This window comes from Lactuca serriola, chromosome 4 (assembly GCF_051521515.1).
Source record: "Lactuca serriola cultivar US96UC23 chromosome 4, Lser_US96UC23_V15, whole genome shotgun sequence".
Classification (NCBI taxonomy): Eukaryota; Viridiplantae; Streptophyta; class Magnoliopsida; order Asterales; family Asteraceae; genus Lactuca; species Lactuca serriola.
The window spans coordinates 119,045,311-119,065,575 of NC_136411.1; positions in this window are offsets into that span (position 1 = coordinate 119,045,311).

The window sequence follows — 20,265 nt, forward strand, 5'->3', positions numbered from 1 at the left end:
GAGTCTGGCTCAAACTGAGTGCCATGTGACAATGCCAAGATTCCTCTAAAGGAATTTTGTGTCTTGATCTCTTTCAAGATATTGTCCATATATACATAAAGATATAAAACTTTTGGCATTCATTTTAACTATCTCTATAGATTTTACATTCCAAGAATGTATCTTGTCATTTCTAAGTTTCTCATCTTAGAAAAACATCTCGAGTCAAGGTGAAAAGGCATGGCATGGTAAGAATGTAATTTATCATGATTACATATGTCTCATTCATACATGATTAGGAATGTCACTAATCTCCAACTAGTTCTTTCGTAGACACACATTTTCTATTCATTTTGATATAAAAGCATACATTTTCGTTTTATATTAAAATGATGATTGCAACCTTGAGATGTTTACTTTATATCCACAAGTGGATCTCAAGCTTTACACATTTTGCTAGGATAACATGGATTCAGAAAACATCCAAGCTAATCTATATCGATGTCTTCTAGTAGATGTCTATAAAGAAAAGCGGTATTTCTTGAAATATATTTCGTATATATCATATTACGAATATGAATTTATTGTAAATAATATCCTTGTTGGTCTAATCATAGTTACTTGTGAAAACGGTTTGATCATAGTCAATTTCATGAGTATGATGAGGAACATAGTCAATGACATGAGTACAACAAAATCCTTTTACAACAAGCCCTGCTTTAAATATGTATAGTTATCCATGTAATATATTCTTTCTAGAAGAATCTCTTACTTCTTATAGTCTGGCTATAGGAAGGTAGTTTAATCAAGACCATACTTGATTATTATACATAGGTTACATCTCATGTTCATGACTCTAACTCATTTATCATATTCAAGATCTGACATAACATCTTGGTAGTTGATGGATTTGTCATAAACCATCAAGAAAAGCTCATCAATGAGAGATTCCACATTTCTCAAGTCAAAGATAATTTCTACCACTAATGCGAAAAATTTGTGTTTGTGAATAGCTATTATTCAATTTTAACAATATCTTATTAAAACTAGTGTCAATTGTTACTACATTATGGTTCTTGAGCTGCTTCAAGTTCCATGTACCTCCCACTTGCTTTTTCGTTAGAAACATGTTTTCTATTAACTTAGCTTTCCAAGAATAAGTGAACTTATTCTTGGTGGTTTTACATATAATAATCTAAGCCACATTTAGAGCATTATACAAATATGTATTTAGTATATTCTGGGTTTAGAAGCTTTAGTCCAACATAGGCTTCAAATCCACAAAACACTTAAATAAGATATCGATGGAGCCTTTCCATACATAATCTTTATGAAGAAAATGTTTTATCTACTTAGTAGTTGGTATTGTACTCAAGGTACAGTTGATAGTGTTCTAGGTGTTATCCCAAGGATATAAAAGGAGGACATTTCTACCAATTAGAAAGTAAATTATACCAAGTATGATTTAATTCATTCTTTATTGTTATTAAGGCTTTAGATAGTTCTTACCGGTTTGTACTTCAGCTTTATATTTGAAACCTTCAACAAAGATTTCACAATTATGTTTTAACATGTAAAATATAATTTATAACTACTATAGTTGTTAATAGTGTTGATTTGGTATCTTATGCTAAATCTTAGACATTAATTAGAAAGGAAGTCATACATCATAGTGTATACACCCTTAATAATTTATTTTCTCCACCACTTAGTTAAAACAACATTAGGAATCCTTAATATATAAATAGATCTCACATATGTGAAATAAACAATATTATTTACCTTCAAAGATCTCTTTCTTGAAGTTGGAATATGTGAATGTCGTTTATATAATAAAGATAACAATGTCAAAGAGGAGTTTAATTTAAAACAAGTTTAAGTCAAAACTACTTTGCATATAGAACTTGTTATTTATAAAACATTGATATTTACTTTATAATTCTTAGTAAGAGATCCAGTCTCATAAAAAGAATTTTAATCATTTCTGAATATGATGGTGATCGTTATGAAAAATGACTTAAGTAAATTGTTAATCATTCATAAATTAACTGAGACATATATTTAGACAAACTAAATTAAAAAAAATACATTGTTCGAAAAAAAACATTGTTCTAATTTACAAGTACATTATGTTCCTAGCATAATTAATAAACTAAACTTCGAGAGTGTACTTCCAAATTGATTGTGCTCAATTGGTTACTCTTCTATAAATATCTACAATCCATTTACAAATATTATATTAACATTTAAGTATCAAGTACTTGAGTGTTATATGAAAAATAAGAGTTCTATGTAGTAGATACCTAAAGTACTAGTCTTTTATGGACTTTCTTTCCAGATAAGAGGAGAAGTTCCTCTTATAATGTCCAGTTTCTCCACAAAAAAAGATCCATCTATATGGGCCTTATTGGATTTCTTGGGCTTAAAGGTGTTCAGTCCATAAAACATGGGCCTCTTAGATCATACAAGGTTACTCGTTTAGTCTTACACTCTTCCAATGTTTGAAATAGTTTAAAACAAAATATCACTGTATTTATTGGAATAGTACTTAAATTATCTAATACTTCTCGGAAGTCGAGTATAATTATTCCTAGTTTAATGTTAGAAGCATCTTTAGCATCACAGTGATGCCATTACATGGCATCATGTTCAAGTCTATTTCTCAAAGCAAATAGTTCATGACTAGGACCTTTAAATGTGTACAATTTCACATCTCTCACAAGATTGTCTCTTTAGACATGAACCTATTCATTGAAGTTGTATATATTAAACGTTATTGTTTTATTAAGTTATTAAAGAAAATGAAACTTCATGGTAATGAGAATGGTTTATTTGTCTACAAAATTTTAACAAAATTCATTTAGTATTTTCAATATTTATAATCTTTAATAATTAATACCCTTTTAGTTTCCAAAAACATTAATTATCAAAGTCTAGGATCCAAGTTGCAAAACAAATAAATGGTTAGGTATCCTTTATCGCATCCATTTTAATTCAACCCGGTAGATATCGATTACCAATTATATCTTACTATATAATTACTAGATTTATGAGATCGCTAATAACAAATTTGATTAGACATGATTGATCTCATCTATGCCTCAGAACTCACTTGCTTAGGTATCCTTTATCACAAAAGATTTTTGATCAAATCATCCAATTTCAAAATTTTATGTAATCGGCATATAACTTGGTTATAGAAATCACAAAGACACCTCGACCATCAAAAGATAACACTAAGTGGTGTAACATCTTAAAACTCATGATAAAAATTTTCATTTTTCAGTTTAAGTAAAACCATTGTCTCCAATCAAAAATCAAGTCAATAACCAAATATCCAATACTATATCCCATAATCAAAGTATCATGAAATCTCCAAAACATATCACCGAATGATGTGTAGGATCACGCCTTCGCCTTGCCTCGATCATCAGAAGTACCTGAAACATAACACTTATACTGTAAGTCAAAGCTTAGTGAGTTCCCCAAAATACCCCACATAACAAAACATCTATAAACATGCATGATGGGTCCACAGGTATCAGACTGGATTACCATTGGGCTGGATTATCTCAACACAATCACTCATCGGACTGGAATGCCTCAGTCTGTTGGCTTACGCACATAGAAGTAAAGCCTCAACACACAGTATACCATGTCGATATATGCAACCGATAAATCATATAACAACACACATAATCATCTAATCTATGGATAACTACATCATAGCAACATCCTACATAGTAGGATGTATAACTCAGTGGGCTGGCATTGGTGCCTTCGACCGGTCACCTATACAATAAATAGTGATTTGACTCAAACTAGTACTCAAAATACCTAAAATGTCCCTAAGTTAAACTTGGTTAAAATCCTATTCAAAGTCAAAGTCAAAGTCAAAGTCAAAAAGTCAAAAGTTAAAGGAAAGTCAATGCAGGATAAGTATTCCTTGTGTACTCAGTTACTACTATGCGCGTAGTCGTGATCCATTCAAAATACTAGGCCCTTGGCTAGTACTCGCAGCGTACCCCCTGGTAAGCCCAGCGTGCTCAGCCTGACTCTACTTTTTCTTGTTAAATGCTTAATCCATTAAGATTTCACGTCTAAAGGTTAGATCTCAACCCAAATATCATTCTATGTCATAATGTTTCCACCTTTATAACTTTGCTTGTTTAGAAGTGGTCAAAAAACCAAAACTCTAACTCAAATACTCAAACCAAACACCATAACTTTTTCATGAAGGGAAGAAAAGGACCAAGGTCACATTTTTATGGTTCTTATCACCTAAAAACATCTGAAAGGACAACTCCTTATGGTTGAGAGTAATCTATACTCATGAATAACAAAACTAAGGGTCCGAAATGATAAAACTTAAGAACTAGCAAGATCCAAGGAAGACATTCATCAGGTTTCTAACTTTATACCTTCTAGAGGTTGCGTGTAAGGTGGAAGTTCCATATCTACAATTGATTGAAGCTTCCAATATGATTCCATTATCTTCTTCTTCCTTAAAGAGCACAAATACACAATATCAAGCTAAAAAATGCTCACACAATCGATTAGGGTTAGCAACGGATGTTTTGGGGGGTAGAGGCTAATAAAGGAAAAGTTTTTGAGGGGATAAGGATGTTTAAATAGTGATCAGACCCCAAAATTAGGGTTTTGCTCATTTGTCACGTACGCCCATCATACTCACATAAACACATGACTTCCTTTTAATGAGCTACGCAGAGCGTACACCTCAAGTATGCTTGGCATAACAACCAATTTGCAACATAAGTAAATTTCCAGGTCAAAATGGAAAATACCCGATGTCTGGGTGTTACAATTATCCCCCACTGGAATTAGACTTCGTACTCGAAGTCTGATGTTGTGAACAACTCAGGGTAGTGCTCACACATCTCTGGCTCGGGTTCCCAAGTCCATTCAGAACCCTTCCAATGTTGCCACTGAACTTTGACCAACGATACCGCCTTGTTGTGGCGTTCATCTTCCTATCCAAAATTTCCACTGGCCTCTTAACAGAATTTAGGCAATCATCAACCTAAATATCATCCAAAAGGACCACTGCTAAATCATTAGCCACACACTTCCAAAGCCGAGAAACACAGAATGTGCTGTGAATCTAACTGAAATCCTCAAGTAGATTCAGTCGATAGATCACGTTGCCTACCTTGTCAACTACTTGAAATGGCTCGATGATTCGGGGCCCCAACGTGCTCCTCTTACTAAAACGTATTACACCCTTCCAGGGTGATACCTTCATTAAAACAATATTATCGATGTGGAACTCCAACTCAGATCGATTCCTGTTGGCATAACCCTTCTGCCGACTATGAGTTATCTGGAACCTCTACCTGATCTACTAGACAAGCTCTGTCATCTGAAAGACCACCTTGGTCCTTCCTATAACCTTGTAACTGACCTCCCCCAACAAACCGATGTACGGAACTTCCTCTCATAAAGAAGCACAAAAGGTGGCACACTAGTATTGGATTGATAGTTGTTGTTGTAGGAAAACGTAGCCAGATGAAGGTAGGAATCCCAACTCCCACCGAAATCCATAACACAAGCTCTCAATATATCCTCGAGAATCTAGATGGTCCGCTCACTCTATACATCAGTATGTGGATGATAGGCGGTGCTCAAGAGCAATCTCGTACTCAGTTCCTCGTGGAACCTCTGCCAAAATTGAGAAATAGACCAAAAATCTTGATCAGATACAATGGAAACTGGAACACCATGACGAGCAATAATCTCGTACATATACACGTCAACCAATTTCTCGGTCGAGGAGCTCTCCCAAATAGCTAGAAAGTGAGCAATCTTGGCCCGATGATACATAATGACCCATATAGCATCAAACCCCTTATCTTTCCTAGGTAACTTGCTAATAAAATCCATGGTAATTTGTTCCTATTTTCACATGGGAACCTCCAAAGGCTGCAATTTGATGTGCGGCCTCTGGTGCTCGCCCTTGACCATCCGACAGGAAAAAAACCTCTCAACATACCAAGCTATCTCCCTTTTCATGCACAACCACCAATAAATAAGTCTCAAATCCTGATACATCTTTTCACATCCAATGTGAACCATCCTTCTTCTTTACAAAAAAATGGTGCTCTCCAAGGCAAACTGCTAGGCCTGATAAACTGCTTGCCCAACATCTCTTGAAGCCGAGAGGACAACTCATCTCTGTCGATGCTAAGAGATATGGCACTTTAGCAATCGGGGCCGCCCAAAGAACCAAATTAATCCTAAACTCAACCTACCTCGCAGGAGACACACCGGGTAATTCCTATAGGAACACATCTAGAAAATATCAGACTATAGCCACATCCGAAACCAAAACTCCCTTCTCCACCCGAGTGTCAATCACATAGGCTATATAACCCGGATATCCATGCTAAAGATATTGTCGAGCCCTAGCGGATGATCAAAAGTTGAACCAACTCTAGTACCCTCGCCATAAATAATCAATTCTCCCTACTTGGGGTTCGAACCACCAGCTGCTGCCCCTCACTATCTATTATGGGACCAAACCTACTCAACCAATCAATCCCTACTATCACACATACATCCCCCATATGGATAGGGATCAAATCGATCGGGTAAGATACCCCAAAAATCTCCAAGGTACAATCCCAGAAAATGCTCGATGCTGAAACCCTACGATCGTTAGCGATGGAAACTCGCAACAGGTACTCCAACTCTCCATGAGACATATCAAAACTCCTACTGAAAGACTGAGACACAAAGGACCGACTTGCACCTAAGTCAAAAATCACAAGAGCAAGCAAGGAGTTCACTAAAAAGGTACCAAAACGAAATACAATCATAAGCATACAATAAAATAAATTGGCATAATCATAAATGAAAGCATACCAGTAACGACATCTGGCGCCGCCCTGACCTCCTATGCCATGAGCTAGAAACATGACCTCAAGCCCTCAGTGGCTCCGCCCTGCCCTGACTTCCATCGATGATTTGAAGTGTAGAAGTAGTTGGTGTTTGCATTGGTCAGGTGAGTAGCAAGGGACAACTGGCCTTCACAGGGCCAACCTGCTAGGGTGTTCACTATTCGTATAAAACCGAATTGTCTAATTGGACAATTTGGATTGGATTATTTGGTTCGAACTTTTGGACTTTTGGATGGGTTTTCAGTAAAACCTAATTATTATTTTAGATTTCAAATTGATTACGTTTTATAAAGTTAAAACCGAATAAGAGTTTATTATTATTATTATTATTATTATTATTATTATTATTATTATTATTATTATATATATATATATATATATATATATATATATATATATATATATATATATTTGTTACAAATATACATCTTTTAGTTATTTATTAATTTGCTAAAATGTATTTTTATATAGATTAGAAAGTATTATCCAATAAAATACTTCAATATATACTTTTCAATAGCTTTTTATCCAGAAAATATTGAATTATAATACATTTTTTTAATAGTTTTTCATAATTTTAATTCTCACCAAGCATTTTATTTTAAAATTGATTAATATTATGTTATAAATATTTTTAAATGTCCTGCTTCTTGAAAACTAAATTGTAAAAACCGATCCAACCGAATTGTAATCTGATTGGTTCGTACCAGATTTGAGTTTAGTTTTTACTATTCAGATTCATGTTTTGAAAACCAAAATTAATTTGGATTCCCCTGAGTGGATTGGATCAAACCGATCCATCCAAACGAACACCCTTACAACCTGCTCACAATGGTAACAAATCCTGGTGCTCACTAACAGGGCCTGTTGATGACAATATCTAGCAATATGGCCCTCCCAGCCACACTTATGGCACCCCGAAGCTGATCGACAAACACCCTCATGCGCCTTCCAAAACTTGACACAAGTGCAGCCCCTTTGTTCTCCTGATCGAGCATCAGCGCACTTGAACCGCTTGGCTACAGGCTGTGACTGAACGGGAACCTACCTCTACTCCCTCGTCTCCGTGCGACATCCTAAAGCTTGGAGAGGGTACTATAACGCTGGGTAGACACAGACTGCCAAATATTAGTATTGAGCGTGCTCAAGTATCGTGTAATGGGTTACTACTACGTAGCATCATACTTAGGATAGAAAACATTCGTCTCAGTAAACATCTTTCTGATCATCGTTACTGATTCTATCATATACCTCAAATCCAGTACTCATGTGCCAACCTCTCCATCTCGACCAGGGGAACATACCTAGTACGAAACGTCTCTAAGAACTACTCCCACATAACAGTAGTCCTCTATTTAGGAGTATAAGAACCGGTCAACAGGTTTCACCAGTCCTTCGTGCCCAGTCGAAGAAGGTTCAGGGTGCATTTGACTTTCCAGTTCTCTGGAGAGGAACATGTGAAGAAACAATCCTCCACATCTGATATCCAACTCATAGAAATGATCAGGTCCTTCACTCCATCGAACTCTAGGGGGCTTCATGTTGTGAAATTCCTGGTACTGGAATGAACCTCTCCTCTGAACCCCCGTAGGAGCAACAACTGCGGTGGCTGCAGCAATAGTAGCCTCAGACACAGCAGCGTACCATTCATCGAACAGATCAATCATCACAGTCTTGATAGACCCAAAAACCTTAGGGATGGCACCCCGGACAACACCAACCACCTCAGTGGTGATCAACTCCCGAATGTCATCGTCTGGCAAAATTGGCCTCTTGGAGCCTCCAGCTCCTGAATCAGATCCTCTTGTGTACACCATATTAAAAATGAACCAAAAATATATCAGAAATTCCACAATTCATACTATTTCAATCATTATTGAATGACTACACCCTAGGTGTTTGTGACTTCCTTGTCACGCGTACAGGTCCTGTGCTTTCAGTAGTACGGGTTGATACTACCTTTCACACCTACTCGTATTTATCTCAAGGGTTCATCACGTACTACCAGATTGCAAAGCTCAACAACTAGGATATGCATACACCCTATACTCACTCTCTCAAGAGGGGCTAATGAGTCCTCAAGTTGGCCTACTTCAACCATACTCACTCTTGAAACTTCCACCAACCATGCAGCTGCTCGTATATGCTAGCCATACATAACGCTTGATTCCATAGATAACCGAATACTTGATTCTACCTTAAGCCCACAATCAGACAAGGAACAGGAAATAAGGCTAAATTAAAAATTCTCAAGCTATAAAATCTTAGTTATGTACAACTATGATGCACACACTAAGAAACTGCAGTAATGATGTCAATTCCATCTAACATACAAGAAATTCTCTTAGGGTACCAAGCATCACACATCAGGCAACTCTATCATGTAATTCCTGAAGATCCTAGCCTACTACTAGCATGCTGTTCTATCATAATCATCATAAACAAATAATAGTGTGGTTATCTTGGGGTATACTTTCTTGCTCTGACTGATCGTAAACATCTCATCCTTCTTTTGTTACATTTGAAAATGAATTTTTTTAAATATAATTTTGAAAAGAATTTTGAAATCAACTTCGCAAAACTTTACAGATCCTCATTTTGAGTTTGGATTCATACAAATGCTTATCCAATTCGCTCAAACTAGGGCTCTGATAGCAACTAGTAACATCCCAAAAATCACGATAAAATGTTTCATTTTTCAATTTAAGTAAAACCATTGTCTCCCAATCAAAACTCAAGTCAATAAACAAATATCCAATACAAATATATTAGAATCAAAGTATCATAAAATCTCCAAAACATATCACCGAAGATGTGTACGATCACGCCTTTGCCTTGCCCCGATCATCAGAACCACCTGAAACATAACACTTAATATGCAAGCCAATCTTAGTGAGTTCCTCCAAAATACCCCACATAATAGAACGTATACAAACAATCATGTTGCGTCCATAGTCATTGAAGTGGATTACCCTTGGGTCCACAACTATCAGGATGGATTACCACAACATACCAATATCCTTCACACTAGGATACATAACCTAGTAGGCCGACATTGGTGTCTTCGACCCACAAGTACAATAAGAAAAACTCACCTCACATTCTAAAATGTAACCAAATAGATCACTGCTCCAACTGTTGTCTCAACCGGTCACCTATAACATAAACAGTGACCTGAACTTTAAACTACTACTCAAAATACCCAAAATGCCCCTAAGTAAAACTTGGTTAAAATCCTGGTCAAAGTCAAATTCAAAAACTCAAAAGTTAAAGGAAAGTTAACACAAACTGAGTACGCCCTGCGTACTCAATCACTAGGTTGTGCGTAGTCGCGATCCATCCAAAATGTGGGGCCCTTGGCTAGTACACGTAGCGTACCCCTTGGTATGCCCGACATACTCAGCCTGACTCTACCTTTTCTTGTTAAGTGCTTAATCCATTATAATTTCACGCCTAATGTTTAGATCTTGACCCAAATATCATTCTAAGTCATAAAGTTTCCACCTTTATGACTATCCTTGACTATAAGTGATCCAAAAACCAAAACCCTAACTCAACACTCAAACCAAACACCATAACTCTTGCATGGAGGGAAGAAAAGGACCAATATCACATTTTTATGGATCTTAGCTCTTAAAAACGTATGAAAGGATAGCTCTTATGTTTTAAAGTAATCCATACTCATGAATACCAAAACTTAGGGACCAAAATGCATAAAACTTAAGAACTAGCAAGATCTAAGGAAGACATTCATCAAGTTTCTAACTTTATACCTTTTGGAGGTTGCTTGTAAGGTGGAAGTTCTAGATCTACAATTGCTTGAAGCTTCCAAGATGATTCCACTACCTTCTTTTTCCTTCAAGGGCACAAATACACACTCTGAAGCTAAAAAAATGCTCACGTAATGGATTAGGGTTAGCCAGGGACGTTTTGGGTGATGGAGGCTGATGAAGGAGAGGGGTTTGAGGGGATAAGGATGCTTAAATAATGATCAAACCCCAAAATTAGGGTTTTGCTCATTTGTCACATACGCCCAGCGTACTCGTGAGTATGTCCAACGTACTCAAATAAACACGCGAGTCTCTTTTAATGAGCTATGTGAAGTGTACATCCCAACTATGCTTTGCTTAACGACCAATTTGCAACATAATTAAATTTTCGGTTCAAAAAGGAAAATACCTGATGTATGGGTATTACAAGCGGTTAGCTATTATTTATCCAACTAGTGCGTACAAGAGATGTGCGAGTATTCTTTAAAATGGATTGCATAGATTTGAATTTTGAAAGGGTATTTTTATGTTTTATAATTCTAGTTTTAAAAACATATGATATCATGATAGTTGCATGCATCTAATTAACATTGGTATCAATTTTCCAAAAAAATCACATTTAAGGTGCACACATAAAATATGGTTTTATATTTTGATGCGGTTCAATTTTAACAATAATATCCAATATTAAGTTTAATTTTGAGCCATATAGAACCTTATTTATTACTTAATAAAACTCCCTTTTATTATTAATATGATGGAGTTTGACTTGTTTATATAATCACCATTTTAGACTTATAATTATTAAATTTTAAAATTTGTCACTATTAACGTTTTAATAAAACCGGTTTTTATCTTAAAGTTATGACTTGTTACATCTTATGTTCACATTTGGTAAATTGAAAACCAAACTCGATGTGATGCTTATTTTGTCCAAAAAATAGTTTGAGTTTGTGAAAAGCTAAATTATCAACTACACAAAATATTTACTTGAAAAATAAACAACACAAGCATGCATTTAACATAAACAAGCTTTGATCTAGTTAACACTTTGGTGAGCCAACACAAAAGTGTTAAGTTCTTCCTAAGGGACAAAGGGACCAAATAAAACAACTTGTTCTTCATGTGAACTTCAAGCTCCCACTTGCAATGACAACCAACTTTGTTGCAATTTTATAAAGATTTTATAAATTATGAACTTTTATACAATGTTCATAAAACTGTAAGTCTCCATGGTTCTTCAAGAAATGGCCTCCGTCTTCAACTTGTTACATATTTTATTTAAATCTAGTTTAAAATTAATCTATTATAGAAAAATAACAAGCATAAAAACTTTTTCTACTTTTATTACATATGAATAAAAGAATACTACAAACCATTTTTAACCAAATCACACAAACAATAACACATATGGTCCAAGGCTTGTTTATGCACTCTAAAATACATATAAACATAAAACAACTCTTGTTTTTCTAAGACAACTATTAGTGACAAAAAATGTGTGTAAATTTTTGTCATATAAAATAACAATTAAAAAGTTGTCAAAGAAAATATTTATGAACTTATTTTTATACAAAAAAACAAGTTACCCATATTCTTCAAAATTAGTTTAATTAACTAGTAAAATGGCAAACAAAACACTTGTGTTTTTTGAAAATAACATAACAAATTACACCCACCAAGGATCATCTTGCAAGTAATGGAAAGATAAAATCACAACAAAAGAAGGAAATGAAGAAATAACAACATTTGTAGTTCTTTAGGTCCTCTTGGGAGACTTGGAAATTGATGGAGAATGTGGAAACCTTTGCGACACCAACAAGAACTCAATTTTATTAAAGATGCTAGTCTTGTAAAACTCTTAAAACTATTAAGCTTTAAGTTCATAACCAAAGTATGAACTTAAAGAGAGAAAAATGTGAGTGTTCATTCAATTGTAAAAGCAAAAAGAAGAGAGAATGACTATGCCAAGCATACTCACAGCTTTGGCATGTAAAAAGATCAAAAATGCATGCCTTTCATGCACTCTCTTAAAGCTAAAACAACACATATGAATCCTTAACCAATTAAGCAATCATGTCATAAAAGGAACTTGTCCCCCATGCCTTTAAGAACTAGCCATGCTTTGATTAAAGAAATCAAAAGGCCATAATTCTTTTATTCTTTCTTATAAAGACATAAAAGAAGAGAAAAGTTTATAAATTTTGTATACTTGTTTTATAAAATATAAAATTTTGCTTTTGGCTAAAGGAAAAAAAAAGTCTTTCTAGTCCAAAATAATGTACATGACTTAATAAACCATATCATATGATATATTATGTTACATGCTAATGAAAAATTATTATTTCTTAGAAATAAATAATTTTCAATTAACTATAAGAGTTTATTGAATATTAATTAAAATCAATTTCGAATAAATAATCAATTGTATCAAGTTGTTAGTGTGACCCATTAGTATCATATGTTAATTAGCAATATCATTTTAATATGACTCTTGAGCATACAAGATCTTTCATGATCATTGTGAGACTAAACATCATTATCAACGCCTTGAGGAACGTCCCCCTTAGGAATAGCTTCTGGATAAATAATGTTAAGAGGCATAACTCGTGACATGAATTTCATATCTAGAAAACCTTCGTGATAATCAGTATTAGGCTGATCGACATCATCTTCAAAATTATCAATGTGTACTGCTATTTCTTTATCATTCTTCCTATTTTTTGGCAACATCATGTAACATCCCAAAATTCAAGGCCAAAAAATTTCATTTTTAAGTAGGTTATTACATAAAACCCAATTGTTATTAATCCAAATATAGCATTATGAAACCATATCAGAGTATAGTCCCAAGGATCTCGTGTGTGGAAAATATAGTGTGATGCGCTGCGACCAAGTCGGCTCCTTTCCTTTGAAACAAAGTACCTGAAACCAAAACTGTAAACCGTAATCATGAAGCTTAGTGAGTTCCCCCATCATACCACATACCACATAACACCATCGGTATCTCTCAACCGGTAACTGCCATCGGTATCTTTCTGTCACACCCCAAAACCAAGAACGGCGGAAACATTCTGGGGCGGAGGACGTCATGTACAATATCACAACAATGAAAAGTAGTAAACAAGCAACAACATCATCCATTGAATTAATAATATAATTTTAATACAAGTGTCCTATCAAATTATAATAGACACTAAAGTATAAACAAAATGAAAGATGAGTCTTGAACGAGCTTCATCTTCTCTAAACCTTGCATTGGTACCTATCTATGGTTGACCTGAGGATACAAGTTATTTTGAAAGAGAGTATAAGCTTTAAAGCTGGTGAGATCATAATTATTTTAGTGTCTTAATTTGTATGTAAGTGTTTGTATGTATATAAACTGTAAGTATTGAAAATGTATATGAATTGTAAGTATTGAAAATGTATATGAACTGTAAGTATTAAAAATGTATATGAATTGTATGTATTGAAAATGTATATGAACTGTAAGTATTAAAAATGTATATGAATTATAAGTATGAAAATGTTTTGTATGATCCTAGGAAGCCCTATGTTTCCTACTAATCGTATCCTTCTACCAAGGCATCTAGTGTCTGTGTGTGTGGCTCTTGTAAGAGTTTGTATTTTCCCAAGTCTGACTATCATTAACCAAAAATATAGTATCTAGATTACCGTGCGTCGTGTGAATGTTCACATAGTGAATGTAATGGGAAAATGAAATAGTACTATGGTGTAGTGTCGAACTACAACCGTACCAATTACCTTAAGTCTAGGGTAATTCTTCTAAGTACTGTAGTATTTGTAATAAATAACTACTTCTGTACTCTTATTGCCTTATTTGAGGGATAAGGTATAATGTGATGGCTAGATCCCAGGCTAGACGTTCCCCTGTCAAAGGGATTTTGAGACCTTTACACGCCCATGCATATATGCACGCCGTGAACATCGACATTACTATGATCATGTATACCCGATATAACTATCACAATGCGTTGCGATTCATTGGTATAGTTAGATCCCGAACTTGTTCTGTGCTATAGCACCTAGTGATTCCTGTCCTATCATCGTATATGTAAACATACTCATGTAAGTGTAATCATGTAAACATATCTATGTAATAGTATAGTAATGTACTGTAATGTTCTATGTGTGCTAGCTGTAATGTGTGTTCTCTCTCTATCTAGCATGTATAGTAATGTACTGTAATGTTCTACGTGTGCTAGCTGTAATGTGTGTTCTCTCTCTATCTAGCATGTATAGTAATGTACTGTAATGTTCTACGTGTGCTAGCTGTAATGTGTGTTCTCTCTCTATCTAGCATGTATAGTAATGTACTGTGTGTACTAGCTGTAATGTATGTTCTCTCTATCTAGCAAGTATTGACTCATGAATGAACTGACTCATTGTATGATATCGCGTTCTAGGAATAGTTCTAGTATCTTCCTAAACTACCCATATGGTAGCTAACTAGTAATTTAACTGGTACGTATGAACATGGATGTATACCCTTGCTACCCAAGGGAATTGGATGAACTGGAAGGAACTTTATGACTATATATGTACATATGATATATAACTAATATTTAAACAACCTTCGGACGGATACCCGATGTCCCACCAGACCACATCTTAAGCGTGAAAAGGAAATAGGGTGGATAGCCTTCCTAAGTCTTTTAAACATTTCTTATATAACTATACATATATATGCATGCAATTGAAAAAATAAAAGCATAAAATAAGTTTTATTATCTAAGAAAAGATCGACTTGATGTCAATCCATAAAACAGTTTGAAAGCATGGGTTTGATAAAACAGTTTAAGTATAAGGAAACATTTGTTTGAAACACAATTGTAAATGAGTTTGAAATGAAACATACAGAGTAAAATGAACAGTTTAATAAGGAGTTTTAAACATATAAAATGTTTATGAAAAACATTTGAAGGAAACTGTTTGGTAAAACGGCTAATGAGTAGCCAATCATTTAAATGTTGCTATTTAATCACATGTGATTGATATAATAAGTAGCATGATTCTACTTGTATCCCCCCCATAAAGTATTTAAAAACATTTAAAAGGTTGATTAAGGGGTACGAACTCACCTGTTGTGAGTGGATCGGATGGAAGTGTCGGATAAGTGCTTGGTGTCAAGTGAAGACATAGACACACACAAAGATCCTAATTACATATGAGGACATATGTATATAAACAATTAGTCTTTAAACAACTAATAAACAAGTCAATACACTCTAGGACATGACAAACACTTTGTATAAGTGTTATAGGTGCTAAGGAGTGCATCTAAGTGTTGTAGGGAAAGGCTAGTGTGTTTGGGGTTCAAGGAACACTCCTAAAATGAGTTTACTCCCTAAAGACCAACACCCCATGAGTTTACGGTCATAAACTCTTGAGTTTACGGTCGTAAAATCCTAACCTTTTGACCATTTGCTGTTTTGAAGTCTTTTAAGCTATTCCAAACATTCCTACTTCATGTTTAATCCTTAGGAAGTGTTGCGTGGCATCAAAACACTCCTAAATGGAGTTTACGGTCTAAGGACCATTCTTCATGAGTTTACTACCTTAAACTCATGAGTTTACTACCTTAAACTCATAAGTTTGGTATTTTGGGGGTTTTCAAGTCCTTAGCTCAATCATGGCACTAGTCTAGGTTGGATTTAGACATAAGGAACAACTATGGGACATTTATGGGACTTTTACACACCTTTTGGGGTGTTTACGGTTTTGGGAGATCCCCAAACCGTAAACACATAAAAGTGTAAGATTTTGGTGCCTTTCTGTGATAAACTCATCAAGGATGAATCAAGACAAGTCCCTAAGGCATGGTGAAGCATCTAGGCACCCTAACACACCACTTTGGCCCTAGTCTTGGTGTTTACGGTTTTGGGACCTTCCAAAACCGTGAACACCTTTATCTTGGTGTTCTTGGGACTTTTCCTTAGTATAAACATGTATAGCTAGCTTTAAATGACTCTAGGATAGAAGTACTTACATTGTGGAAGCTTGAAATGAACTTATAGTCCAAGAACACTAGTGTGTATTCTTGGTGTTCTTGGTGTTTTGGAAAAACTAGTCAAAACACATAAACGGATGGATTAAAGGATGTACAATCACTAGATTAAGTGATATACTAACCCGAAAGGGCTAGAAACACTTACTAGATTGAAGAGATTTGAACAAAACTTGGATGATACTTGAGAGGATTTTTGGAGTTTACTCTTTTGGTAAATGGGGAGTAAACACAAAATGACTAGTTTTTGCGGAGTAAACTCATGCTTAAGGCATGAGTTTACGTTTTTGGATGATTTTTCGACCCAAACATAAAAGTTTGGTCGTGAACTTCTTAGACACAAGGTGTTTGCGGTTTTTAAATTTCAAAACCCGAGATGACACTTTCTTTCACCCGTTCGTTTAAAGATTAATTATTAAAATAATCAAATGAACTTATTTTTCCCAAAAACAAGTAAAAGTGAACTTGACTTATAATATGAAGTGATTGACGGCTAGGGTTTGACAGAATGAAAATTTCGAGTTGTCACATCATCCCCCTGTTAATGGGAATTTTGTCCCAGAATTAGAATTTATGTAAGGAAGTAGGCATGAATGATCGAGTCATGAGGTGGAAACTTTCTAATCGATTGGTTCTCGTGCTCCTAAGTGAAATCGGGTCCTCAGTTGGTATCCCAACGAACCTTCACTAAACAACGACAGCGTTGCTTCGTCTACTTGACCTCTCTATCGAGGGTCACTACGGTTCTAATACGAAGGCGAGGATCTCGACGAGTGGACTTACAAGAGTCCTAACGGAAAGGTATGGTTTCAAAATCGAGACGCGAAGGGTAAAATGTACGCTATTGAGTTCGCGGAGTAGGTTTATTCTGTGAGGTATAGGACCGATTCTGGTAAGAATCTCGGAGGTCCTAACTATCTTGGATTTAGCATTCCACACTTTACAAAGCGCATTAAGCCATTCCCGGAGTGAGTTTTCCTAGAGAACTTGGTCCCTCACTTGGAATCTACAAGGTTTCTTTTTCTTGTTTATCTTCCCAGTCAAGGGCCACCCCCTGCTGGGTCAAAGTCGTAAAGGTTTCTCTAATTTGCGAGGAGTTCTAGATGAACTATGACAGTAGGTCTGTAAGACCTAGAATTTGGCGAATTCCTGTCGGCGTCCCTGATGTCGAAAAATTCTTCAACGGTTTTGATAAATTGACAGAGTACTTAAGAATTTCCACATCACTAATAGTGTGTCTTAGGAAATTTTGACTCTTTTATTCCAAAACTCGTGTTCAGATAACTTTGCGAAAAGTATCTCCGAGGGTAATGTTTCCGCGGGTTCCTTCTTACTACGAGGGCAGATAAGTAAGTCGATACATGGAGAATGATGAACTGGTCCAAGTAAGAAAGACGGACTCTATTCATTAAACTCGTGAATGCTTCAGGCGTATTGGTCCTATCCGAAGGGTATCACTACGGACTCGAAGTGTCCGCATCGAGTTCGGAAGGTAGTCTTCCGGACATCCTTCCCTCACACTCAAACTGGTGATATTCGGATCTCAGGTCCATTTCTGAAAATAATTCTTTCCTTGCGTTTGCTCAACCAATTAATCTATGCGAGACATAGGCAACGATTTCTAATGGAAAAAATCTGGACGGGGTCCTCGATAGCCCGAGGTACATACGATGCAATCCGTCGACGTCTGGAAGAATAAGACCGGCATTCTCCAGGGTGAGAAGCCTATTCTTCTAATTCTATTTTTATGTAGTTCGCTAAGTTGCCCGGGCTGTTCTTGTATCTCCGTAGGTGTTTAGACTATAGGGCGATCTGTTTACAGGAGTCATACTGGGTTCTAGGTTTGTTCACATGCGATTCGATTACTCGTAGGCTTGGGCAGTTCTCCGTCCTGAAGTTCATATTAGAATTCATACATGGTTTCACAATCACAATCTCGTGTATACTGTGACAACCCGAAATTTCCATTATGTACAAACTATATCACTTCAATAGAAGTTATAGCAGTCGCAGTTAATTTTCAAACTTTTTAGTGTAAGTTTGAGTAATTCAGGGTTTACACTTCAGGAAATATCAGGAGAGTGGGTGCACTAGGGTTTTGTGCAACACTGTTATTCCAACACTCTATTATATTAGAGATCATTTCGAGAATAAAAATATTTTCTGCCAAAAATATCTCAGGACTATAAATAGAATTCTGAACCAAATTCATTCATTATTCGCATTTCCAACTAGAGAAAACCCATTTTCTCTCTCATGGATCTTCGGGTTTTTATACCAAAACGTGAGTACCTCTTTCTAGTAGTGTTAGAAAGCTTTATATGTGTTAATAACATGATTTAGAAGGCTAAATCACTAGATTTATGAGTTTACTACCCAAGGTGTTCTTGGGCGGTAAACTCCCGAAACAAAGCCGAGACCGACCCTTGTGTTATGCTACTGCCTTAGACTCATTTATATGTGTATTAGGGACATGAAATCAAGCAAAGATCACCCAAGTTTGGGAGTTTACGGCCCAAGAATATCTTAGGCCGTGAACTCCAAATTCAAGCTCAAAATGGTGCTTTTAAGGCACCTATAGCCTTAGACTTCTAACTAGACCTGTTCCCATTTAATCTAAGGCCTTAATCACATCAATATCACATTTAAAGATGAGTTTACAGCCATGACATGGTTCATGGGCCGTAAACATGATTTAAGGACACGAAAGTGTGTCAAGGGTCTTCATATGCTTGGAATAAAAGCCTAGAACCTATACCACATGTGCAAGAGACTTGTAAGCATCAAAAACACCCATACTTAAGAGTTTACGGCTGCAAACTCTAAGGGAAATGGCCTTAGGGCCGTAAACTCCTAAATGGAGTGTTTCTATGCCTTAAACCCTTCCAAGAATTTAACCACCAAGTTGGATTAATTCTAGGAATCATTTGGAACTTCAAAACACACAATACACCCATGGTTGGGAGTTTACGGCCGTAAAATCAAGAGTTTACAACCGTAAACTCCAAGTGTGATGGTATATGGGGAGTAAACTCATATGTGGGGTCCTTTGGAACCCTAAACACAAGTGCCTTGTCCCACAATAGCTTAGATGCAATCCTTAGGGCTTAAAACACTTATATAAAGTGTTTATTATGTCTAGGATGTCTTAACATTATCAATTAGTAATTTGAGACTAATTGAGTGCGTATGTGTGATTATATGTTCATTAGGATCGTAGTGTGTGTACAAGTCCTAGCTTGACATCTAGCAATCCTATATCGTTCAGTTCATCCCAATCACCAACTACAGGTGAGTTCATACCCCTAATCAATGTTTTAAATAATTTTAAATGCTTTAAAAAGGGGGGGGGATACAAGTAGAAACAAACATGTTATTAAATCATTGATATGTATTTTATAAGTGTGTTTGTCATTTAACAGATTTCACATACTACAAAATGTGATGCATGAAATGGTTTTAAATATTAAAGATACCTTGTTATCAAATGTTTTACTTTTGAATTGCTTATTAAAATGACATCAAGTCATTGTTAATTATTTTTTAAAACCCATAAGATGTCTTACAA